This window comes from Oncorhynchus tshawytscha, linkage group LG16 (genome assembly GCF_018296145.1).
Source record: "Oncorhynchus tshawytscha isolate Ot180627B linkage group LG16, Otsh_v2.0, whole genome shotgun sequence".
Taxonomy (NCBI): domain Eukaryota; kingdom Metazoa; phylum Chordata; class Actinopteri; order Salmoniformes; family Salmonidae; genus Oncorhynchus; species Oncorhynchus tshawytscha.
In genome coordinates this window covers 70,110,651-70,137,734 of record NC_056444.1, presented here as the reverse complement: position 1 = coordinate 70,137,734, position 27,084 = coordinate 70,110,651, and positions in this window count along the sequence as shown.

Here is a 27,084-nt window from a genome sequence, read left to right as displayed (position 1 = left end):
TAGCATCAAATCCCAGAGGGGCACAATCTTCAAAATGTCAAAAGTAATAGTCCATAACATCAATATTACAGAAAACAGTCAGAAAGCTGAGTACCATTACAGTACCATTCAATGAAAATAATGGAATACCTGCTAATAGGAATTATTAGCTGTGATACAGAAAGCACTTGCATCACCCTACATGGCACATAATGATCACTCTGAATATATAGAACATTTATATACTCATGAGCACTATGTATAGATAGCCAATAATGTAAATTGCAGAGAGGCCAAATTCAGACTATCATTATTCATGTCTCTGGACCTGCAAGGGCCTTTAAACAATATTGTAATTAGAAATGATTATTATTATTTTGGGACTTCATGTACCATTAGCATCTGGCTATGAGGGTTAATTGAAAATGTTATTAAGGTAATGTTTTCATTGTCTAATGTAGCTTGAGGTCAACCCGGTCTGCGCTGGTGAGTGAGTGTGTGTGTGTGTGGGGGGGGGTTGACCCTCTTGGACAATGGAAGTTCTTCTAATCTATATTGACATGGTGGCTTCAGGAGATGGGACTCCATTTTAATCTGCAGTGTTGCTGTGTCTCCTATAATGGAGATGCAGGGAGCAAGACACACACACAGGCAGGCAGGCACACAGGCATGCAGGTAGGCAGGCAGGCTCGTACACACGAACACAAACACACATACACAGTGATTTCCTACGCTCCTCCAGACCCCAAAACACCCTAGACTGCTTTGGTCTACTTTATACCGCCGTCTCTCCTCAACAGAGAAAGTGTCTGTCTCTGTCTCCAGAGGAATGACTAGTTTATCCATGTGTTAAAACATAATGAATGTCCTCTCCCTCCAGGGCCTGAAGTAAAAGCATGACACACATTCATGTCTGGTGACTGTGTGATCAGCATTCTTACACTGTACATTTGGCTTCAGTAAAAATAAAATGCATTGTTTTCGGGAAAAAAAATGTTTGTGTTTCTTATTTGTATAATGAAAGAAAACAGAAATAGCTTACTTTTATTATTCATCTTAAATGGTATCTAATTGCTTTGCTTCCATTTCTACTTTCTACTTCAGTTTTGGGACTTTGTTATAAGCGGCATATTGCGATGTAACCGTGAACAACACATCATGAATCTAATTTTCCAGCCGCCCCATTCTGTCTAACTTCATCAGCCTATCAAGTCACAGTACATATTAATGGTGTGCATAACCATTAGGAGCTGTTATTAACACGGGGACATTTTTGGAATGGTATGCAAACAAAATATTCACAGAGCAATCTCAATTAGTAATTAGCATTGAAACCCAACCCATTCAATGACACCCAAAGTCATTCTGAGACGTAAACAGGCCTACTGTGTGATGATGATACGGGATACAATCAAATTAGGCTGCACAGACAAGCAATGTACAAAGACACTGAACTCATTTCAGCTTGATGTACCCTTGCTGCTACTTATGATTAGGTTTAAAGGATTTCATGAAGCTATCAGTAGTTCCCATTGCTGGGTATGCACAGTAGTGTTGCTGGGGTCACATAACAAGAGCGATACCATTTATACAAACTAATATAAAAATGATCATTATTGAAGTTGTATCAATGACTCAGTTGGACAAATCCAAGCATCAGTACGATCTCTAGAGTATTTGGATCCTTTGTGCTTACACTGTTTCAGAGAGAATCTAAGACTGTATTATAATCTGTATACAGTATGGGGTGGTTTCCCAGACAAAGTTTCATTTGAATCAAGACTAGGCTAATTCTTTCTTAGTCTTTGCTTAACTACAAATGAATTAGTACGAGACTAGGAATTCCCAGGCTAAATTAAGTAAGGACTAACCAGTTAATCTTTGTGAAGCCTAATTAGATTACCGATGTACACTTGGTGCTGACCTGAGGATGTTTCAGAAACCAGGGATGGGACACTAATACATAAGCAAGTCACCTAAACCAAACAATGGATGGAAGTAAAATAAAATGTTCAAAAACTCTTAATTAAAAGGAATTGTGTCAAACCACCCAATTATGGAGAACAAACAGCATGATTCATCAACCGAAAACAAGAAAAATAAACCCTTATTCTAAACCTAACCAAATAAAATAAAACATTATTTGTCACGTGCTGAATAACAACAGCCTTACCGTGAAATGTTTACTTACAAGCCCTTAACCAACAGTGAAGTTCAAGAAAAGTTAAGAAAATATGACCAAATAAACTAAAGTAAAAAATAATTCAAAAAGTAACACAATAACATAACAATAATGAGGTTATATTCAGAGGGTACCGGTACCAAGTCAGTGTGTGGGGGTACAGGTTAGAGGTAATTTGTACATATAGGTAGGGGTGATGTGACTATGCATAGATAATAAACAGTGAGTAGCAGCAGTATACAAAACATGGAGGGGGGGGGTCAATGTAATAGCCTGGTGGCCATTTGATTAGTTGTTCAGCAGTCTTATTGCTTGGGGGTAGAAGCTGTTAGACTTGACTTGGCGCTCCAGTACCGCTTTCTGTGTGGTAGCAGAGAAAACTGTCCATGACTTGGGTGACTGGAGTCTCTGACAATTTTAAGGGCTTTCTTCTGACACCGCCTATTACTGTATAGGTCCTGGATTGCATGAAGCATGGACCAAGTGATGTACTGGGCCGTACGCACTGCCCTCTGTAGCACCTTACGGTCAGATGCCGAGCAGTTGCCATACCAGGTGGTGATGCGGCCGGTCAGGATGCTCTCAATGGTGCCACTGTAGAACTTTTTGAGGATCTGGGGACCCGTGCCAAATCTTTTCAGTCTCCCGAGGGGAAACGGTTTTGTCGTGCCCTCTCCATGACAGTCTTGGTGTGTTTGGACCATGATAGATCGTTGGTGATGTGGACACCAAGGAACTTGAAACTCTCGACCGGCTCCACTACAGTCTCGTTGATGTTAATGGGGGCCTGTTCGGCCCGCCTTTTCCTGTAGTCCACGATCAGCTCCTATTTGGATTTCATGTAATGGACATACACAAAATAGTCCAAATTGGTGACGTGAAATAAATAAAATAAAAAATGGTTTCAATCTAAAAAATTAAAAACGGAAAAGTGGTGCGTGCATATGTATTCACCCTGTTTGCTATGAAGCCCCTAAATAAGATCTGGTGCAACCAATTACCTTCAGAAGTCACATAATTAGTTAAATAAAGTCCACCTGTGTGCAATCTAAGTGTCACATGATCTCAGTATATATGCACCTATTCCGAAAGGCCCCAGAGTCTGCAACACCACTAAGCAAGGGGCAACAATTATGTACAAAATAAGTTACAAAATAAGTTACAAACATTGTAAAAAAATAAAAAAAATAGCACAATTGGTTACGGGCATGTAAAATGTCAGCCATCCTCTTCAGCACGATCTTACTCCACCATAACATTCCCCACAACCCTAACCGTATCCCCTAACCGTATCCCCTAACCGTATCCCCTAACCGTATCCCCTAACCGTATCCCCTAACCGTATCCCCTAACCGTATCCCCTAACCGTATCCCCTAACCGTATCCCCTAACCTTATCCCCTAACCTTATCCCCTAACCTTATCCCCTAACCTTATCCCCTAACCTTATCCCCTAACCTTATCCCCTAACCTTATCCCCTAACCTTATCCCCTAACCTTATCCCCTAACCTTATCCCCTAACCTTATCCCCCCTTATAACCTTACCCCCTAACCTTACCCCCTAACCTTACCCCCTAACCTTATCAAGCAGATGCTTATCAACAGATTGTTGATCGTATGACCTTCTGTAAAGAATCCAAACAAAGTGTGACTATCCAAACAAAGTGTGACCAAAGACTCCATCCCACACTAGTATCATCTTAACTTTTCAGGAGCTGGAAAATTCCAGGTGTTACAAGTTGATGGATACAAAACGGTAGGCCTACTTTAAAATCCATGTGCTGCTGGCTCTCCACAAACTCTAAAACCCAGTCTATTTAACCTCTCTGTGCTTCCCCCACCTTTCTCATACCTCTCCCTCAGCTTAGCTAAGGAGGCAGCCAATTTCCTCCCCGTCTGCTAGAGACAGATTTGCATTAATGAGACCTGGGATGTTAAGCCTGGGGTGGGTTTTCCTTCCACTGTTACCCCATGGCCATGCAACAAAATAGACTAAGCCACAAACGTTTTACTGACACAAGCATTAAAATTGACTGTCCACTCAGGAGGAACCAGGGTGGAGGAGACTTAGAGGAGAGTTCCTTGGTCACAGCTTTTTAACCATGTGCAGTACCTACTGTAAAAGCATCATTAGCCTATAGTCTGCACAAAACCCATTTAGACTCTTTTACACTATCTTGGCAAATGAACACTATTTTAATGCCTAAATTAAGCCAAGTTGTGCTATGACATACATACTGGTACGTATGTTCCCACATTATGCATTGCTGACATACAGAAACAACATCAGAATAATGTGACTCATTAAGCACAGCAGCATAACCCCCCCCTACTATGAACTGGCGTAGTCTGCAGCCATCAGTACCCTGGGAGGTGGTAGAGCAGCGACAGCTGAACTGAAGAGAACCAGCATGCATCATAACATGGGGTCAGACGGAAGACTCAGGGGGGAGGGGTGTAGGAGGGTGTTTGTCATTCCCCAGAATCTAATCTACTGGAAACAATTAGGCATCATTAAGAAAAATAAATCTGCATGTTTTCCCCAGCAGGAGACGCAGCAGGGGAATCCGTACTCCCCTGCCTCCCCTACAGCCAGGCTCATGGCCCAACAGTCAGCCATCCAGCCATCATGAGAGCCATAGCAGGCTAACAGAGCTGAGCAGAGCGGAGGAAATTAACAGACTATTTGTGTTGTGTTCAATTTATTCCAGGCTGCTCCTATCAAGGGTGCGTTACACAGGCCGCAGGGGAATCTGACTAATTGGTTGAGCCCGAAACCTAGGTAACCCTTGTTGGTGTTTCTCACCTCAGAGGGAAAATAGTGTGTTTAAATTGGTGCTGTCTGCAATGCGCAGTAGTGTGAAGGAAAATATAAATTATCAAAATAGGCCCACAGTATTACTTTTACCAGACTGTTTGACACTCAAACTGATAACACAATCATGACATGGTAATTTGAATTTAAATAAATTCATGACGGAAACTATGATTTTGAGTAAACCCTTTGTCTGGAGTCCACATCGCTTTAGAGGAGAGGAGAGGAAGGAGGTGGATGGTTATCCCTCTCAACATGTTATCCCTATTCAGACCTGGAGTGTGATCAATCTACACCTATTATTACAAAGCCATCTCCAACAATGGAGGCGCGATCGGAGGTACTATGGTGAGGCACGGTGACTTCTAAAAATGAAACTGTAATGGATAGCCGCGGGAGACTGCCACAGAGAATGATTCATTAGCACCTTCACTGTGAGTTTTACAACTCTCCTCTCCGTCTCATTAGAACAAAAAGCCACCGCGGTTGGATCTACAATACTTATTATCCTTTCAGAGCCATTTAAACATATCTCCTCTCTGTGAGCATCCCGCTGTCTGACATTAAGATTTCATCATAGTGCCAGCTTGTTACTACAGCGGAGATGGGTGACATTTAGCTGTAGCATGCAGAGTGTCTCGTGGTGGTGGCCTCTCTCGGGGGAGCACAGTGGGACTTCCTATACTCTGAGATTAATAGAGACCTAATATTATACATGGTGTCACCAAACTCTGTGGTCTCAACACCAGGAGGTGAGGACCCTCTCCTTCCCTAAAATATAATGTGTTGAATATAAGGACTATTTGATCACATGTTGAGAATTAAGACTACTTGATAATGTGTTGGGTATTAGGACTACTTGATAATGTGTTGGGTATTAGGACTACTTGATAATGTGTTGAGTATTAGGACTAATTGATCATGTGTTGAGTATTAGGACTAATTGATAATGTGCTGAGTATTAGGACTACTTAATAATGTGATAGGTATTAGGACTAATTGCCTCTGCATGTACAGTATGCTCCTAGCACAAACTGATGCATTTGCATTCACATCCAGTATGGAGTCTGACAATGCATGACCCCTTATTCTGCACTTTAGTACAACTAAACTGCAGTCTGGTGCAGCTCTCCCTACAGTATACACACCTACAGTACTAATTAGATTTGACATGTTACTTATACAGAGCGACTTTCAGTTAATGCATTCATCTTAAGATAGCTAGGTGAGACAACCACATATCACAACTAGTGAGACCTACACAGAGGCCACAGGTTTTGGTTCGTATACTGTACATATAATGGACATCATTGTTGGAGAGCAAAACATCTCTATAAAATAGTCATCTACAAGCTAAGCAGCCAATCCATACAAGCACTCCTACCATTCTCCAGAGGTGGATGATTAGCAATATGTCATTCAATGTCAGCGGACATTTCAGGGTAGAATGGATGCAGGAGACTGGCATCAAGGTTGGTGTTAACGAAAATCTACTGGCGTACTGCCAGCCTACGACAGGAACATCTGCACACATTAATAACGATTCAATTACACACTGAGTATACAAAACATTAGCTCTTTCCATGACAGACTGGCCAGGTGAATTCAGCTGCAAGCTATTATCCCTTATTGATGTCACTTGTTTAATCCACTTCAATCAATATAATACAACGCTGCTGCGTTTTTCACGCTCAACAGTTTCCCATGTGTATCAAGAATGGTCCGTCACCCAAAGGACATCCAGCCAACTTGACACACCTGTGGGAAGCCTTGGAGTCAACATGTGCCAGCATACTTGAGGAACGCTTGAGACCCATGAGGCGGTGGTACAAATGGACCAGAATCGTCCCGGTTAGGGGAGGATTTGGCCGGCTGGGATGTCCTTGTCCTATTGCGCTCTAGTGACTCCTTGTGGTGGCCGGGCACATACACGCTTTCTTCGGTCGCCAGCTGTACAGCATTTCCTCTGACACATTGGTGTCGGCAGACTTCCGGGTTAAGCGAACAGTGTGTCAAGAAGCAGTGCAGCTTGGCGGGGTTGTGTTTCGGGGGATGCATGGCTCTCGACCTTCGCCTCTCCCAAGTCAATACAGGAGTTGCAGCGATGGGACAAGACGGTAAGTACCAATTGGATACCACAAAATTGTGTAGAAAAAAGGAACAAAAGAAATAAGAAAAAAATAGGTGTTCCTAATGTTTGGTATACTCAGTGTGTCAGACATGACAGGCCTGGAAGACTGGAGAGGGTAAAAGGAAGTCTAGGAGGAGTTAGAAGACACTCCAACTTTGGATAAACGTGCCCTTGGTTTGGGGTGGCCATAGGAACATGCCCTCTACTCATTGGAGTGGTGGGTAGCCTAGCGGCTAAGAGTGTTGGACAAGTAACCGAAGGTTGCTGGTTCAAATCCTGGAGCTGACAAGGTTTTATCCTTGAGCAAGGCAGCTAAACAACAACTGCTCCCCAGGCACTGATGATTGATTAAGGCAGCCTCCTCTCTGATTCAGAGGAGTTGGGTTAAATGCGAAAGGCACATTTTGATTGAATGCATTCAGTTAAGCAACAGACTAGGTATTCCCACTACCTAGCCATCTTCTCAGATGAGTCCGGCTCTACCTGTCAGAGTGTCTCAGAAGGACATCATTCTCTAGATGAAAAGTGAGGTTGTGGATGGATCAGAGAATGATGAAATATTGATGATATAGAACCCCAGTGGTGTAAGTCATTTTTGGGGGTATCTGTAAAATAAAGTTTTAAACTATGTGACATTTCTTTTCATCTAGTAGAATTCACTGCACACTATTGAGGAAGATACGTTTTTTCACATCCACGTGTGTTCGACTACAGCTGATAGTCTGAATAGGGGACAGCTCTACCAAAATGAATGAATGGCGAGGAACAAGTGCGATTGCGCATTGACACCTTCTCAGTGTGGATGAGTAGTATGTTGATATTTGTTGCTTACTGCATAGGTTTTTACTAAATAGTATGTTCTAAATAGCATGTAGTATGATTAGTGCACGGTAGTAGGCCAGTCAGATTTGGGACATGGCCAGAGAGAGATGGAAGTGGGAGAATGGGTAGACTATTGGGAAGGTGATGCAAATGGCTGTGGATGACAGTGAAACAGGTAGTGCTTATACCCAGACTGTGGAAGATACTGTAGTGGGAAAGCTAGGCCTGTACCTACCCAGAATGTGATTCATCATACAGGCAGAGCACTGGGCCTCCCTAATTAGAAGAGAGGAGAGTGCACCTTTCCCACCCTTAATTGGCTCTTGCATGTTTCATTCCCCCAATAGAGAAGAGCTGTGTGATGGGCGATGTGCACGAATGTGGATCCACATGCTAGGAGCTTTCCTTTGAGCCAAACTAACATTAGGTAACTGATTTAGAGGGGGAGCACTTGCCGCAAGAGAGATGGGAGAATGGGTGACCTGGAAACTTAAGTAAACAAATCCATACAGCACATGCATATGGTAAACAAACTCAGTTATTTAAAATTGTATTGGTTACTGTATCTTATCTAAAAGTATTTAGCTCCACATTACAACCCCTCCGCTATCCTCAGCATTTTTATTAGAATACAGTTGCTGAAAGGAAGGATTCAGAACAGCAATATATCACCAGGCACAAGTAAATACCCTAGAGCATACAGCTACCCTGCTGTTTATTTTGGTGTTATGTTTTATACGAACATGGACGATCCCTAATACTCCTTGTCCTCAATAAGGCTTCTACTTATAGTTCATCACATTCCTTCTCTGTGCAATGCCCTTTTCTAAAAGCATGAACATCACCAATATGGGAAAATGCATGAAACATGAAACCTCAGGATCCTATAAAACCAGCAGGTCATAGAAAATGTATAAACCAAGACGGTGTCCCAAATGGCACCCTATACCCTACGGGTCCTGGTCAAAAGTAGTGCACTATAAAGTGAATAGGGTGCGGAGCCAGGAGAAAATAAATTAGATCCATGAAAGGGCTTCTGCTGGCTGGGCCTTGTTATGCAGCAGCTGCTGAAATCACAGAACATATAATAGAGGAATGTGGAATGGTAAATCACCAGACCTGAGCATGCTGCTGAAAAAAACAAGTCAGGACTGAAGGCTTCTCTTTTCTCTGGGTAAATGTCAGACCTATGATAAGAGTAAATTCTCACTTGATATTGCAAATTGTGAAAGTCAATTCTGCAGTCGTGTCAGAATGTATTTATGACGGCTTACATGAGTGAGTAAATGAAAGGTTTGTAAAAATGATTTAGAGGTAAGGATAAATCTAATAAAATGAATGAATAGCATGATTATGGGAATGTGTACAATCAAATATAGAACTGTTATCCAGGCGTAACTCTTGCAATGATCCGTAAACACTAGAAAATGGCAGCTCAACCACAACACAATTTGGGCAGTTTATTCCCTTGTGTCATCTCCAGCCATTAATTCAATTTCTATGATTTTGTTTTCGGAGAATACAGCTCCTTCACAACTGACAGAATCAGTTACAACTAGGGGATGGCAGTCTGGCTGTTCCTGTGGCAACCACCCACAACATAACACAACTCTTTCCCTGGGTCTGTGTGATGAAGGTTTCAAAACACATCTTCAGTAAGAGGCCAGATAGTAGTCAAATCTGTCATGTTCACTTTAGGTTCTGAGGTTCAGAAAGAAATGTAATGAAACAAACGAAGAGCAGAAAAAAGTCCCGCTGTTGGCTTCTTTCCCTTTCACATACATGCTCAGATGTTTTCATTTAATAATCATCTTCTAATGAGGTATGTTCTGATTACAACAAATGGCAGAGATGTTCAGTGTGATAATTTATCAGTCCTATAACAAGGTACTTTAACATTGAATAGAAATCTATCAATGCAACTTGCAGTAGGCAAGTGCATTCATGCGATGCACACGGTATTTCTTCTTCATATGTGTAACATAATTCAAGTAGAAGAAAATTAAACCAATTAAATAATATATCAATTGTATATGGAAACTGAAATTATACTTGAAAAAGTACTTATAGATGAGGGCAGGTCCCACTGTTCTTTCATAATCGGTTCAATTAAATCTGTAAATGTCCCAAACCAGTCCTCCATTGCCTGCAAATCACTTAGAGAAATACTGTAGCTAGCTTTGGTTAAGACCTCTGCCAGTAGTCCTTCAGAAAGAGTAAGGAGAAATCAGATTGAATAAAAATGCAGGTTATTCAAGCATTTTCTATCCCGCCTGGTTTTCCGATCGCTCAGCGCCTTTTCACAATATAAGTACTTTGAACATGAGAGTGAACGCCCCTCCTCTGTCATCCCAGTTCAATGCAGACCTATGTTTTGTTGAATCACTTAGGGCCCCCCCCTTTTTGTCGAAGCACAAGGAAAAATATTATTTCCATTCCAGTGTCCCATTTTTTGCTCTTCCAGTGATGTGTGACTCTGTTTTATTTGATTTAATTTGTTCACTTTCATTACCGTTATGCCTTTTGTCAGAGCAGAGAACTAAGACATCTATTTGTCATGACAATGGGGAACCTTCACTGGTCTGGGTCACCTCTAAAAGTACTTTACAAAATAAATGACCTTTCCCTTCAAATCCAAGTCCAAGCTTGAGGCAAAAATACTGAACAATCAAGACTATCTTAGTGGGAACATTGTATTATTTGTTCTTGGTAATACAGTTTATTTAGAGTTTGTACTCTGTGACCCTTAACCCCCATTGTTTAATCTCACTGCTGGAGATTTCTAAGCCTCTCTTTTTACATACTTTCCTGCTCTGCATACATTGATTTCTCTCTGTATCAGTTCACAAATGTTCCAGTAATATAATACTACTGTAACTGTTACTCTTATTCTTATCATTGCCTATATTTTGTTGTTTCATACCATTACAATGTGAGAAGTGTGATGAGATCCTTCATGATAGGCTTTGGTTTTAGGACCAAGCAAGGGCCTGATTGGACATTTTATCCCATTTACTTTTCTATGTATCATTCTGCAGTTGACCCAAACTGCAATTTGAACGGTTGTCTAGCTTTGAATAAAACCTACATGACAGATGTACTATTGGCATGTTGACTTTCCAAACACTTAGTGTTTGTTTGGTGACAATGCAAAGCACAATGCTGCCATGCAGTCTTTGTCAGTGATAGAGTCATTAATAACAGGGACACGGGGAGGGCATGAGGTGGGGCAGCTGGCATGGTACTGTGGCCCCTTGGAACTAACGAGCATGGGGCACCTTGCATTGGCATAATTCAAATCATACACAGCCTTATATTCTCTGTCTGCGTCCTTTACACTAAGGTGCCCCCGGAAACAAGGTGGCACTGTCGCCCACGGGCCCCCAATGCCCAACGAGCAATTATCTACTGGCACTACTGGCACATAGCAATAGAGAGGAGGGTGGATAGGGGGGGACATGTGGATATAAACAGATACAATATTTGGAGGAAATAAAGTCAGGATTGGGGTTAAAACAAAGTAGTTACAGTATGTTGCATTATATGTGTTATCAGTCTTCATTTTCAGAGAGATAGGATATAATCCCTCTCGATAAAGAGCTACTGTATGATGATTTAGCTCTTTGTGGTTCTGATTCAATTTCAGATGATGTCTTATGAACCCCCAGATAGAAATATGGCATAAATCACACTATAACTTGTTTTCTATCTAAATTGTAAAATTACATCTTGAGCATGAATAAATGTTTTTGCCACTTAAATGTTATTTTCTTTTCCAGGGACCACTTTATTCATCAGAAGTGGCATCTGATTTGTTTATTTTGTCACAATATGTTATAGTTCTACTACAACATGTGTATGTAACTGAATGGCCACACATTTTACCCATTATCTTGAAAAGTGGGTGGCAAATCTAAAATGTGTCCTCCTGCTTTGGTGGAAATTTGTGAGGATGTGTTCAGAGAGCTCATTTGTGCAAAGGGAAACCAGGAAGATAATCGGAATACGCTGATGGACTGGACTTAAAACAACAACCGCAGCGTTCACCATGTCTGGTTGGGTAAATAACTGAAGGAGAGCCTGTGATATTTAGGATGTCTGTGTTGACCCTGGCAACACACTAAGGGCCTGACCATCACATGAGGATAATTCATGTGAATGACTGCGAGGAACGCTGATATTCACCAGTACTTAGAGTAGCGTGAAATATGCCCCACTTTAAACAGCTCACGCGAACATAGAAAAATAGAATAACGTCTGAGTTCGAAGTAACCTACTGTGAGGGGAAATGTGGAAATTAGAAATCCCCGGAAACCTTTTCCAAGGCTTCCCTTACCTTGTTCCATATTATCAGACAGGGAGTAAATCTTGCCTGGTGTGTGTCTGGAGAGAGAAAGAGGTAAATGGGTTGGCACTGATGTGGGGGGACATATGGCCCCCCCTGCTTTGACCAGGCTGATCCGGCTGAACCAGATGGGAGTGACTTTCCCCCCCTGGCTCTCTCCAGGCCCCTACTCTCTCCGCACTCCAGGCCCCTACTCTCCCAGCTCTGTCACTAGCGGCTGCAGGGGCCTTCTCTGTCAGAGGGGACAATGGCCCCTTCCCATGGAGAGCTGGGCCATGCTGCAGTACCTCACAGGAGAGAGAGAATGATACTAGGGTACCCACCAGTGACGTCGATATTTTATTTACTTAACTTGGAAACTAGCAAATTCTTGTTCAGGGGCAGAATGACAGATTTCTACCTTGTCAGCTCGAGGATTCGATCTTGCAACCTTTTGGTTACTAGTCCAACGCTCTAACCACTAGGCTATCACCCGCCCAAGATCAGAGACAAGCTGGTCTACCCACTCGCAGGACACAGAGGAGAAAGATGAGAACACCAGCCAAGAGGAAACTTTGACCCATACTGTGTATCCACCTCTTCCCCATCCCTTCGTTATTCTCCATGACAAGATCTCCTCTCTCTCCTCTTCTTCTTTGGGCCTCACAACGCACAGTATAGCTCATCTTGTGTTTTTGTCTTCTTCTTTGGGCCTCACAACGCACAGTATAGCTCATCTTGTGAACATAGGCAGTCAGTGTCTGTACTGTAACCGACTCCTTATTTATACAATAACGTTAATGATACAGCTCGAGGGCTAACTCTAATATTACTATTAGTGTGAATTACTTTATGGACAGTGAAGAGTTGCTGCTGGTAGAAAGTTGTATAGGAAGTCACTTTCGGCCCTGAAACCTAATTATATTCCTGTTCCCCCTCAGTCGTTCCTCATACACCCCACTACCCTCACTCTAATAAATATTAACAAATGAATCACAGTTAATGTTTTAAATTAAGTGTCTGTGACCAGTCATCATTAATAAGTGCTATGGAGTTCCTGACTGTCTCCCTCGCAGGCCGAGGCTCATTACAGTATTGTTCATTATTTATGACTGTTGACTCCCTAATGGTTTCTTAAAGGGCCATTACAGAAAGGAGCTCATATGTCTGCTGTAACGACCACTAATCAATCCAGTAGATTAGAGAAGTTGGGGACCAAACACAGAATGTTCTGGGAAGTCCAAACACATTTCCTGTAAAGGAGAGTTGGTTCTGGGCAGAACAACTCGCTACCAGTAACACGCACAGACACCATTACATTACAATATCTGTGTAGAGAACCCTTACAGTTGGCCATGAGTACTTCTCAGAACCTTCTCTCAAACCATTTCTGTGGCCCTGGGATGTAGAGATAAACGTTGTGACTTCTTACAGCTGAGGTAGGCTACCAACCCCCGACCTCTGCCTGAGTCTATTGTCCTGCTGCAGAAGGCCACCACACACCTGTGTGTTAGGGACGCGGTTGCCAGGGAACAGAGTCAGCTGACCTGGTCAGTGAATCGGTGGCCTAGCTTGGGGTTGGTTATTATCAGTCCTCTTACCTGGACTTTGGGACAGTTGTACCTATATATTTAAACCAGCACATCTATTGGAGTCCACCACCAGTTGGTGGTGTTCTTTTTCAATCTGGACTGGACAATAACACAATTTTAGCTTTTCTTCCTTACTCAAATCCCCGAGCTGACAAGGTAAAAATCTGTCGTTCTGCCGCTGAACAAGGCAGTTAACCCACTGTTCCCAGGCCATCATTGAAAATAAGAATTTGTTGTTAACTGACTTGCCTAGTTAAAAAAAGGTCAAATAAAAAACTTAAGCAGCACCTGAAAGTATACTATAGTACTCTAGTCCTCCAGTACCCCCAACAAAACACATTGTTGTTGTAACCTGTGTTTGTCCAGGGCTACAACAACAACGTGTGCTATTGGGTGTACTGGAGGACTGGAGTTGGGAAACACTATTAGTAGACAGTATGTCATTGGTGAAAAGAGACCAAATGCCAGTGGTGGAAAAAGTACCCAATTGTCATACTTGAGTAAAAGTAAAGATACTTTAATATAAAATTACTCAAATAAAAGTGATAGTCACCCAGTAAAATAAAATAAAAAATGTTAAAGTATTTTGTTTTAAATATACGTAAGTATCAAAAGTAAATGTAATTGCTAAAATATACTTACAGTAAGTATCAAAAGTAAAAATAAAAGTATAAATAATTTCAAATTCCATATTAAGCAATCCTGATGGCACCATTTTCTTGTTTTATAGATTTATGGATAGCCAGGGGCACAATCCAAAATAATTTACAAACAAAGCATGTGTGTTTAGAGAGTCTGCCAGATCAGAGGCAGTAGGGATGACTAGGGATGTTCTCTTGATAACCAATCAAATGTATTTATAAAGCCCTTCTTACATCAGTTGATGTCACAAAGTGCTGTACAGAAACCCAGCCTAAAACCCCAAACAGCAAGCAATGCAGGTGTAGAAGCACAGTGGCTAGGAAAAACTCCCTAGAAAGGCCAGAACATAGGAAGAAACCTAGAGAGGAACCAGGCTGAGGGGTGGCCAGTCCTCTTCTGGCTGTGCTGGGTGGAGATTATAACAGAACATGGCCAAGATGTTCAAATGTTCATAGATGACCAGCAGGGTCAAATTATAATAATCACAGTGGTTGTCGAGGGTGCAACAGGTCAGCACCTCAGGAGTAAATGTCAGTTGGCTTTTCATAGCCGATCATTCAGAGTATCTCTACCGCTCCTGCTAGCTCTAGAGAGTTGAAAACAGCAGGTCCGGGACAGGTAGCACGTACGGTGAACGGGTCAGGATTCCATAGCGGCAGGCAGAACAGTTGAAACTGGAGCTGCACACAATCAGGTGGACTGGGGACAGCAAGGAGTCAGCAGGCCAGGTAGTCCTGAGGCATGGTCCTAGGGCTCAGGTCCTTCGAAAGAAAGAGAAAGAGAAAGAGAAAGAAAGAATTAGAGAGAGCATACTTAAATTCCCACAGGACACCGGATAAGACAGGAGAAATACTCCAGATATAACAGACTGACCCTAGCCCCCCGACACAAACTATTGCAGCATAAATACTGGAGGCTGAGACAGGAGGGGTCAGGAGACACTGTGGCACGGTCTGACGATACCCCTGGACAGGGCCAAACAGGCAGGATATAACCCCACCCACTATGCCAATTCATAGCCCCCATACCACTAGAGGGATAAGTGCACAAACGGACCATTTTCCTGTCCTGCTAAGCATTCAAAATGTAAAGAGTACTTTTGGGTGTCAGGGAAAATGTATGGAGTAAAAATTATATTGTTTTATTTGGGAACATAGTGAAGTAAAAGTAGTCAAAAATATAAATAGTAAAGTAAAGTGCAGATACCCCAAAAAACGACTTAATGCTTTCAAGCATTTTACTTAAGTACTCTTCTACACTTTCTGGATCTGAACTTTTAACACAAGTGGAACGAGTGTGGGTGGCTTCATGACAATGACCACACGAGCAGCCGCTCACCTGTTGGACATCTCCAACGCATTTACACCGCCAAATAACCAGCTATGCAGGTGTCTGTAATTGCTCATTAATGCTTGATCTGATTGAATTCAGGTCAAAACATCAAACGTGTGCCAAATGATTTAACATACTAACAGGCATGCATGAACAACCGGACGGACGGACGGACGGACGCATGCACGCGTCGCACACAGACATACCATGTATTAAAACTAAACAAACAAGGCTTGAACAGTGGTCTTGTTTTGAAACAGTAGTCTAATTTATCATGGCTGGAATTTCATAGAAAGCTGCTGAGAAATTCCACCCTGTCCTGTTTCAATCTTTCTGTCAACCATGGAGAGAAGTAGTTGAGCAACCATTGGGTTTATCCCTTCACTGTCAATGAGCGAAGGTGCTTTAGATAACCACAGGAGGATAACAAGCTTAGCGGAGCCCACAGAACACTGAACCAATGGATATTCAATCTATTTGCAGAGATTTTTTAAAAACACATTACAGATTGAAAAGCAGAGAGAGGAGACCTGTGATCCATTATAAAAAGTATTAATCTCTGTTTTTCACAATATATACTTTTGTAAACATTACAATACGGTTTGTCAAGTCATATATTCTACTTCTCAGTCTGTTCTTCACATATCCATTCTTCCAAATGCTCAATCAATCATTTTCATGGATCTACTCACAGCACTGAACAACAGGCAGAGGAAAAATTCGGGTCGGGAAACAAATTGCAAGTCAGCGGTACCCATAATTAAAATAAAAACACAATGGATGGGGATAAACTAGAGATTATAGTTAGCCAGGGCAAATTTCAGTGTGATGCCACAAAGTATCTTCGCTGCATCATGCATCTAGGATTAGATCTAGCATTATCTGCTGCTTCTACGGGGCTGTTGTTATTTATAATTAACCAACCTCCGCCCCCTACCAGTCCACGAGGTACACCAACAGGTAAACAATGATGTGAGACGGCTACAGTGCTACCAGGGAGTCATAACTCTCAGACAGATGGAGCACGCCTCACACTCTGACAATATAACTGATGAGGAGCAAGCCTGTGCACACAGACCAGTTTGTCATCAGTGACATCTTCATTTCGCTGTCAATTCCTTACAGAATGGTGGTGAGGTGCTTAACTAAGACTTTCGAGGCGCCGCTCGTCCGTGATTAGAAAGAAGCAGCTCAGCTCCTTACAGTAGTAGGCTTCAGGCCTTACATCAGTGGCTCTACTGTGGTTTCCTTTCCACAGAAAAGTGGAAAAGAGAAGAGGTCTTTCTTTGTTTAGAGTAGGCTTTCCTGAAAGCATTCAAGTAGTAAGTTTACATTATTTTTTCATCTTTCACATAGAGCCAGGGAATTGACAGTGATTGAATCCAAATCGATCATCTTGTGCTTTGAATGCCAATTGCATTTTAGGGGACAAAGCACAGCAGTGCACACACGCACTTACACACATGCACTCACACACACGTACTTACACACACTTACACACTTACACACACACACACACTCACACACTCACACACACACGCACTCACACATGCACTTACACACACACACATTCACACACACACATTCACACACACACTCACACACGCACTTACACACGCACTTACACATGAACACACAGACTGAATTTGAGCCTTCAGGAGATTATAAATTGGAGGGAGTCAATTGAGTTTGGAGTGAGATTTTCATTCAATTAGATCTCCAGCACTCTAATTGACTTTCTAATTTTTCAATTAGCAATCAGCATTAGGAAATCATTTTCAGAGAGACTAGACTGCATCACGTCGCACAGTCAGACATGCTAATCAACATGTGAATGAGAGAGACCAAGAATGCTGGACTGGAAGAGGAAAAAATTAATGTTTCAGAGTGTGATCTTTGTTGGCTAATTATCAAAGTGAGGCTGACACAGGCAGGAGTTTGATGTGTTGGGCCATGCTCTCTCTCTCTCGGGTTTTAAACAGGTTTGGCACTAATCAGCATCAAGGTCATTAGCACATGCTAATTCACCACTGATATTGAGGTCTGGAACCGGAGATGAATCTCCATTTAGATTAGGCCTATCTCCTGATGCTTTATGGTTTGCAAATGTTGTCCACACTATTGTCTTTTAACCAGAGAAGAAATCTTCTACTTTTGACATGGACAACTATTACAAGGTAAGTATTTTTCAGATCATGGGTGGATGAAGCAAATCTAAGCATACATTTTCTTTTAAATGTAAAAATTCTGGTAAAGTCATTAAAATGCATCACCATGAGTGAGATAGCTAGCCTCGACAACATTGTGATACATTCCCAAGCAACAATATACCCTGTAGCGACACAGAATACATTTTTAGACCAAATTAATTTCCTTAAGACAGACCCCCATTACATCCAAACACTTCCTAAAATATGATTAATAGGAATCTGTTAGCACATGCTGATATGGAAAAGATGAATTGCCTCACTACAGCAGAGAAAGTTGGGAACCATCAGCACTGCACACAGACTGTACGCCTACAGTATGTCACAATTATCCCTCCTTCCTCCAGAAGTGTGCAAATTACTTGTAAGGCCCATTGGGGCACATGGGCATGTGCCCCCCCCGCTTTGTCCTGTTTTTACATTTTTCAGATGTTAAATTAAATTAATAAACTTCATTTTTAAGCCCACGTTTTATTCAAATGATTTATAAAAAGATCTGTCAGCGGTATTCTCCCTAGTAAGTGGTTCCTTCCAAGGTGCACCACGGAGCAGAGATACTGTATGTTAGGGAGGACGCTAGATACTATAGTGCGTGCAGACTGTATAGTCAGTGAATAAGGAGAGAGAGTGTCGAGTGACACAGTGTTTGATTTTAATGAATCTGCAGGCGATGAGCTATGCCCTATATTACATACATGGTTTGTGGAGTTAGCGAGGTAACTTTAGTCAACTCTGAGTTCAACTCGAGATAACCGGTACCACGAAAGTGGTTCACCTTTTTGGCAGGTGTCACGGTTGTCGTAAGAACGGGACCAAGGCGCAGCGGATGTTGAGTTCCACATATTTATTGCAAAGTGAAAAAACAATAAATCAAATAAATGTGACTAAGTGGTACACAAACACAAAACAATATCCCACAAATACAGGTGGGGAAAAAGCCTACCTAAATATGATCCCCAATCAGAGGCAAAGATTACCAGCTGCCTCCAATTGGGAACCAAACAAACCACCAACCTAGAAATCTATAAACTAGATAAACCCCCCCCCAGTCCTGACCTAAACACCATAGAGAACAGAGGGCGTGACACCAGGCAAATGTATATGATGTTGAATCCTGAAGAACTATCCTGCTCCCGGGCAAGCTAACTCAGGGCTAACTCCATTTATCTTGAAGTTGAGGACAAATGAAATCAGATTCCCTTCCTCTTGCAAAGATTGCGTCATCCTCCCTTTCACTTGAGGAAGACAACTTATTAAATATTTTATGAATCAAATGAATGCATTTGAAACTTCACGCACAGTAAAACTTGTGACTAAATAACATTATTTTATCGATAGGAGTGGGGGAGGAGTGGGGGTGCTTGTGCATTCATAGGCACACCAAAGCACACACCAAAGTACAGACCAAAGCACATACAAAACAAACACCAACGCAGACACCAAAGCACATACTGTACCAAGACACACACCAAAACACATACCAAAGCACATACCAAAACACACCAAAACACATACCAAAGCACATACCAAAGCACATACCAAAACACACACCAAAGCGCATACCAAAGCACACACCAAAGCACACACCAAAGCACACACCAAAGCACACACCAAAACACATACCAAAGGGCATACCAAAGCACACACCAAAACACACACCAAAACACATACCAAAGGGCATACCAATGCACACACCAAAACACACACCAAAACACATACCAAAACACACACCAAAGCGCATACCAAAGCACACACCAAAGCACAAACCAAAGCACACACCAAAGTGCATACCAAAGCACATACCAAAGTACACCAAAGATGGAATTAACAAAAGTAATAAAATAGACTAAAAGCCTATTTCTTACCATAGCCTGATGAATTTGCAAGATGTCTTTTTTTCATTAAGATTTCGGCACAAATGAAAATGTGGCTCCGACTCGCCAATGGATTGATGTTTCAGCATTGTCTTAATGAAGAGTTTGCAGGTGGCAGGTGGAGTAGCATTATCCAACGTTGTAGTACGGATGAGGCCTGAGCTGGTTAGCTTTAGTAAATCTAGCATCAATCGCAGTATACCCATCAGGAATGAATTTGATCAAGATATGTGGCCTATTGATTCCTTCTTGATGAATAAATAAAGCAACATTTTTTGTTGTTTCTCTGTAATACTAGCCTAGCAATTTTATGAAGTTGGCTTTCCAACTAGATAGGTTCCCAATCTCCCAACCTCATAAGTAGCTCCCAAGCCATTTCAGGCTGTCAATCTAGTTAGAGTAGCTTGTCTAACTATCTTAGCTGGCATGCCTGCTGGCAAGGGTGCTTTAGAAAATACTAAAATGTATTTAATTCTTGATACTATAAACAAGTGTGGCAGTTGTACTAAACTCCTAAGGCATAAAACGTATTAAAGAATCAATGTGCATCATGAATTAAAATGACAATTAAACAGGTAAAGAGGTATGTTTAGATAAACTATGCAGAAAAAGATATATATATTGACATATTATTAGGCATAATTATTATGGCTCTTCCTTCCCCCTCTAAAATAATGGGTGAATGACGCCCCTGAAGACTGGCATGTGGAAACTCCCTTTAGCCCATGCCAACACCATTCCAATGCTTTTACATGTGTCAGGACTCGTGAACGAGTGCACACGTCAGGAGGAAGGAGAGATTACTGGTACACTCCCTAGACCTACTGTGCCATTGAAGGCTCTTCCAGCTGGGCTGGCTGGAGCAGGGCACCTCCTGGGGGACTGGAGGACCAATTACACCAGATAATAATTCATAGTTGGCCGGGAATGAAGTCCCTTTCCTCATCAGTACTAATTAGAAAGTATGGATCTCTTAACGAACTAACGAACGGAGTAGGGGAATGGAGGGAGGGATGGGATGGAGGGAGAGAGCAATGGAGGGATGGGTGATTTGGGATGATTGCAGAGAGAAGGTCCCTGATCCCCTCCAGGTTGTGCGCAGGGCTGCTTCCCATTAGGAGCATAATTGAAATTTCCAAGAAAATTAAAATGAATGCTGGCTGAATTGTGAATTCCTTTTGTGGCGGCTGACTAATGAGAACAAGGTAGGAAACAAACAAAAAAGCACACAGGAGGATAAAGATCCATCGAGACATCATGGTTTTAGGAATGGATAGAAATGTACAGAATGGGTAGCAGGAGGAACATGGGGGAGGGTCATGCTTTTTCCATTTCAGTCAAGGGGAGGGTTTAGTATTTTTTTTAAAAATCTATCACAGGAGAGGGTCAGGGAATTTGTAATTGATGAAATGTCAGTATTTCTCAGTGTTTTAGAGTTAGTTGCTTATTAGGTTATATATCAATGTGTGCCCATCGCTCCTCATCTCTGATTCTATGCTGGGTGCACAATATCAAGTGCACTTATAGGCTATTTAGGTTGGTCTCAGTCAAGTGATCCATAGGCTATAAGCTACGAAGTGCATGCACGGACAAGCACAGAGCAAAGTTATGTTTCTAAGATAGCTGCTGGTATGATGTACATAAAACTAATCTGCATTACACACTGCAATGGATATTCCAGAGCCCTGGCCTGATCTGTTCTTGCTGATCAAAAGCGTTTAAGTTTGCATCCTAACCAATGGCTGTGCTGTGTTGTCCTACTATGGCAGTTCAGGAGGAGAGTCAAAGGCTTCTTCCAAAAATTATTATTTATTAGGCCCTGCGTGTGGACTAGCCCATAGACTATGTTCTGTTCTGTTTGAGAAGGAAAGGGTAAAGATGAGGAGGAGGACCGGAGGTCAACTTTGATAGCTTGCTAATACTATGGTTGATGTTATTAAAAACTATGTGTTTCTTGGCCATGATGTATTTATCAAAGTTATTGAGCTCACAATATTCAAGTTACTTACTTTCTGGTGCTGAAACTTGAGGCAGCAGTGGCGGGCACAATCAGTCGGAAGTTGACCTCTCATGGTGCTGAAAGTAGGCACATTTGTGTAAGCATAATTGAACCATTTAAACCGTCTTCATTCTAATTAGACTTTACTAACAACAAGAGGGCTTTTTGTTGGAGTCTATGTATTCCTATTTGAGAAATAAGAGGTAGGCCTACCTGGTTGACAAATTAAATGAGTCTACAGGCTGCTATATCCATAGATTAGTTGGCCAATTCCTCCATGTCAGTAAAGGGCAGGTAGGTTAAAACCAAGACTCAAATCAAATCAAATGTATATGTGTCGAATACAACAGGTGTAGACTTTACAGTGAAATGCTTAATTACGAGCTCATTCCCAACAATGCTGAGTTAAAGTACGACAATTATTTGCTAAATAAAAAGGAAATAGTATTTTTTTTAATTTAAACTTTATTTAACTAGGCAAGTCAGTTAAGAACAATTTCTTATTTACACTGACAGCCTACCAGGGAACAGTGGGTTGCCTTGTTCAGGGGCAGAACAATAGATTTTTACCTTGTCAGCTCAGTGATTTGATCCAGCAACCTTTTACCTTACTGGCCCAACACTCTAACCACTAGGCTACCTGCTAGTAACACAATAGAAACAATAACAATGAGAGGGTATGCCATAGGCCTACCTTTTATTAAAGACCATGGCAAAAATAACAGGCCTACTTCTTGTTAGCTTAAGATTTGGAAGAAAATAAAACAGATCTGATTATATAAAGTGATCTATAACAGAGCTTTGGTCTGTGAAGCTTTATGCTACAAACAAGTTGTAAAATACCAGGGAAAGAGGTGACTGATGCATATGGGGACATCATTGTTAGTTTCTTTGACATCCAGAGGCTGAGTTACAACCTTCTATAGCCGAGGAGACAAAAAATAGACTGCTTGGGAAGTAATCTAATTCTGTCACTATCAATTGATTAAACTATTGACTTTCTGTACATAGATGTTTTTTGATGTAATATCATTTTTGTCATTTGTGTGGTATTAAAAAAGATTACGCAAATGTATAAAAATGAAGTAGAATTCCATGAAATGTTTATAAAAGGCAATTTTTTCTGCAAATACGATGATAGATTCATGCAATGCTTTTACTATAAGGGATATCTTCCCACCCCTACTCTTGACCACGATGGTCTGTGAACCCACAACCTTCTGGTCTGTAGCCCTGTGCCCTATCAAAATTCCTGCATTGTCATGTAATGCTTACAGGATGAAGAACAGTCTCTAAAACGGCATGTCTAAGGCTCTGGTCTGTCCATGAAGTGAGGGTAAATGGTTGTCATGTTCTCTGATATCCACTTTGTTTTAATTATTATTTGGGGTATAGGGGAGGGTCTCTTGCTTTTTGCTAGTGTTCAGGGAGGGTTTAGGTGGCCATCCATTTTAATTTCAGAGAGGTCCGATTTTGTCCATATAACCCTTATTATAAATAACATTCACTCCCTTAACGGAGAAGGGAAGACAGTCTTTTTTGCAATGTATAATGTGTCCCTGCAAAATATGGATTTCAGGATGGTGTTTACACACTGGGCACATCTAATTTTTGTTTTACATTTGGTTGAGTTGTCAACTAATGTGAATTTAACATGAAAGGTTTAAAGTTGGGTGAAAAATAATCCTAAATTTCCTTACATTGATGACTTTTTGCAAATCCAATACATTTTCCACGTTGATTCAACTTAATCAAATTTTATGTGGAAATTACATGGAATCAACATTATTCTACCTGTTTTTGCCCATTGGGTAGTTCATGATACTGCTGTAAGAGCGGTTCATAGCTAGAGAGCAGAGTGTGACCAGAGTTATGATGGCTCAGATCATGAAGCCTGGCTCTGAGTGTTATTACTAATTGGATTACTGGTACACTATGCTACGAAGTTCTGTGCCGTTGCTGAAAAGATTTTTTCTTGGTTTAACCAGTTTCAAGGACATACAATTGGATTATGATCTTAAAGTAACATGAAAACATGTTAATATGGGGCAGCTAAGAGGCTTAAACAAGGACCAGGAACAGATAAGTCCCCTCATTGTAATGTTTGCATATCAGTGGTCTATATTTGGAGATGGCTTCAGTTCATCGAGGAGAGACCCAGCCAATGAAAAGCAGATACCGGGGGTGTCAACACTTCTGGGGAATCCAAGTACTAAATAAATATTTTGCTAGTATTATGGAAAAGGTCATGTAAAGAATAATGCTGGAATTACTGTACAGTGAGGTTTGTTTAACAATTTCTATGGGACAGTAGGACAATATAGTAGAAATAGATGGAGAAAGATTGAGAACACTGATTTCCATTTTGTGGCCACTCAATTATAGGTTAAACACATCCACAGTGAGTTGTCCCTCTAGATACAGTGTGGCCCTCTTCATAGCAAAAAACAACAACATTTATCTAATGCTAGAATGGCCCTTGACCAGAGGAGGTCAGAGTTCTGGTAAATGATAGCATCCTACCTGATTACAGTCATTACAATCATTCAGGTTACATCTGAGGTTCAAAACCTTACAAATAAAATTACAATTTTCATCAATCTTGTTCAAGGTTCTTAGAATCCATCAAAATAGTCTGTAATGGCTTTCTCTCCTCTCCTTCATCCGTCATCTCCAAAACCAAATTAGGTTATAGTGAAATACATCTATTTCGGTTTAATGTTTAGACTTTTCTCACTTAACATTTGTGATCCTGAGGTAACTGGACCATAACCATAACTGGACCATAACTCTAACAGATTTCTCTCTGCTGGGCAAGCCGCATGCTAGATGGCTTGAAAGAGGTGGTCAATTCCATTTCTGAACTGTAGCCTCCATTGAATTGTTGTCAAAGAACATGATATATGGAGAAATTAAAAATGTGTGTGAAAACAATCTAGACCTAAAACTTAATCAAATTTATCAAGTAGTTTCAATTTCAGAGGGGGTCAATTACCTTGAGGGGCCAATTTAGCCTCTCTGGATCATTTAGATGGAGATATTGCGTAGCATTATTCATATGCAGTAATTATATCTCAGCTCTATAACATGACAGTAATACAGGGAAGGAGTGATGACATTGTCTCTCACTCATATTGTTCTCAACAAACACATTCCCAGTAGGTATAGTTAGAGCCCAGAAAATAGACCTGACATTGTTATCTCATTTCAAATAACTGTAATAAGTTGCCGAAGATGAATAACTGTTGCAGTAGTGTGGGCAAAAGTAGTAAACAAAGCCATACATTAATGTTATAGTGTGAGATTGGCCACAACAGAGTAGGGGGGGCAATAAAATGTTAATATAGAGGGTTTAGTGTGGAAGACCAGCAAACTGGCCATGGCAATTCGATTTTTATTTCACAAAGCAATGGTCTTCAAAGTGTATGTAAAGAGAGGAGGTAGTAAAAGCTGGTTAATGTAGCAATAAAGTTTATGCCTAATGAATAGTTAAATTAGCTGTAATCTCAAATGTTTAATCTTGCCACAGAGAACCAGACAATTTGCTGAAGCCAGACTTTGCTTTTTTTCACCTTATAGCCAATTAATGCTTGATTCGAAAATGTGGTCGTAGGATTCGTATGGAGGTTTGACGCAATTGCAGAGCCACGCAGAAGCAAAGTCAAGCTCCGTACCGCATCGCACATTTTGTAACAATGCGGAGGGCTGATTGTTTGATGGTAGGTGGGGGCAGGAGGTCCTGTATGAACACAAACTCACTTCATTGACAACTTCCTTCACAACAGCTCAACAGCTCTGCCTTGCTCTGCGAAGCGTAAGAAGTATGAATGCCATGACTTCTGTAAAGGCCTTATCACTGTCGGATTGACCGTGCAGCGCCTTTCAGATGGCCTGTACATTTGGACCGCCTGTTGGAGAAGTGTCAGGAATATTCCCATCTCCACTATGTCAGACTATAGTTTCTCTAAAAGCACACTGTCTGACTGTTCTCTCTACAACGAAGGGATGATTCCAGAAACTATCAACCCCATGATGTGAAAGGGAAACACTGAACTGAAATAACTACGCATGCAGAGAAACAAAACTTTATACACCATATTTCTTCATCTATGGCATATTGCACCATCAGGGCAGTACATTATTATCCCACTAGGATGTCTACCCTGTGTGTGTAGCAGCAGGCTAATATTGGAAACTTGATTCCATTCTGCATAATTAGGAGAGGAGAATGTGAGATTCATTTTTATTCAGCAGCAGGAGAAAGAATAACTGCTCTTTCTTTCAGGCTGATGATTAGATTCGCTGCTTAATAAAGGCAGTTTATATTTCTACCAGCAGAAGGAACAGAGGGAAGGAATGACGTCGGAGGAGAATAACAATAAAGAAACATCATGGAATCTGGGATTAGAGAATCAAGGGCTGTTTTGGTGCGACAGCGGCAGGGAAGACCCACTATTGTTGACCAAGGTTTATTAAAAAGAAAAGAAACACAAATAACGACTCGTGAAAATCCAGAGATTGTTTTACCAGGGAAATGTGGAGAAATACAGACAATGAGCAACATCTTGGTTTTAAGGCATTACTCTGCACAGGAAAAGTATTTATCTACATTTCAGTTTACTGCACCTGAGAGCTATTCATTTTCCTATCTAACATTATATATTTGTATTATTATCGTATGCGGCCTAAAGCTACATTTCATAGATCTGGCCTCTACCCTAAACAACATTGTATAAACGATGGTGTTTCGCACACAGTTGCACTTCACAGATTGGAGAATTGATTCTTCCCCCAGGAGGAGCAGAAGGGAATCAAGATCATCTACCACATACTGTTAACTGCTGATAGTCTGCAACATATTGAGCGATGAATTCACTCATCAACATTTTGCTTGCTAAGCCAAATGGCACTGTTAGGTGCAAAGAGAGGACATTTTTACACGCAGGTGATCCAATCCAACTCAACTGGCTTATTTTAGCTGGCGCTTTTAGGTGATAGGATCTCTACAGTTCTCAGTCTATGTGTTGGAGGAGTACCAGACTATATGCCTTTCACTGCTGCTAACTGCAGGTCACAACACACCTGACCCCAACTCACCTGGCGAAGGGTCAACACACCTGACCCCAACTCACCTGGCGAAGGGTCGGGGAAAAGGAATGAGGAACGAGATGGCGGCAATTCCGGC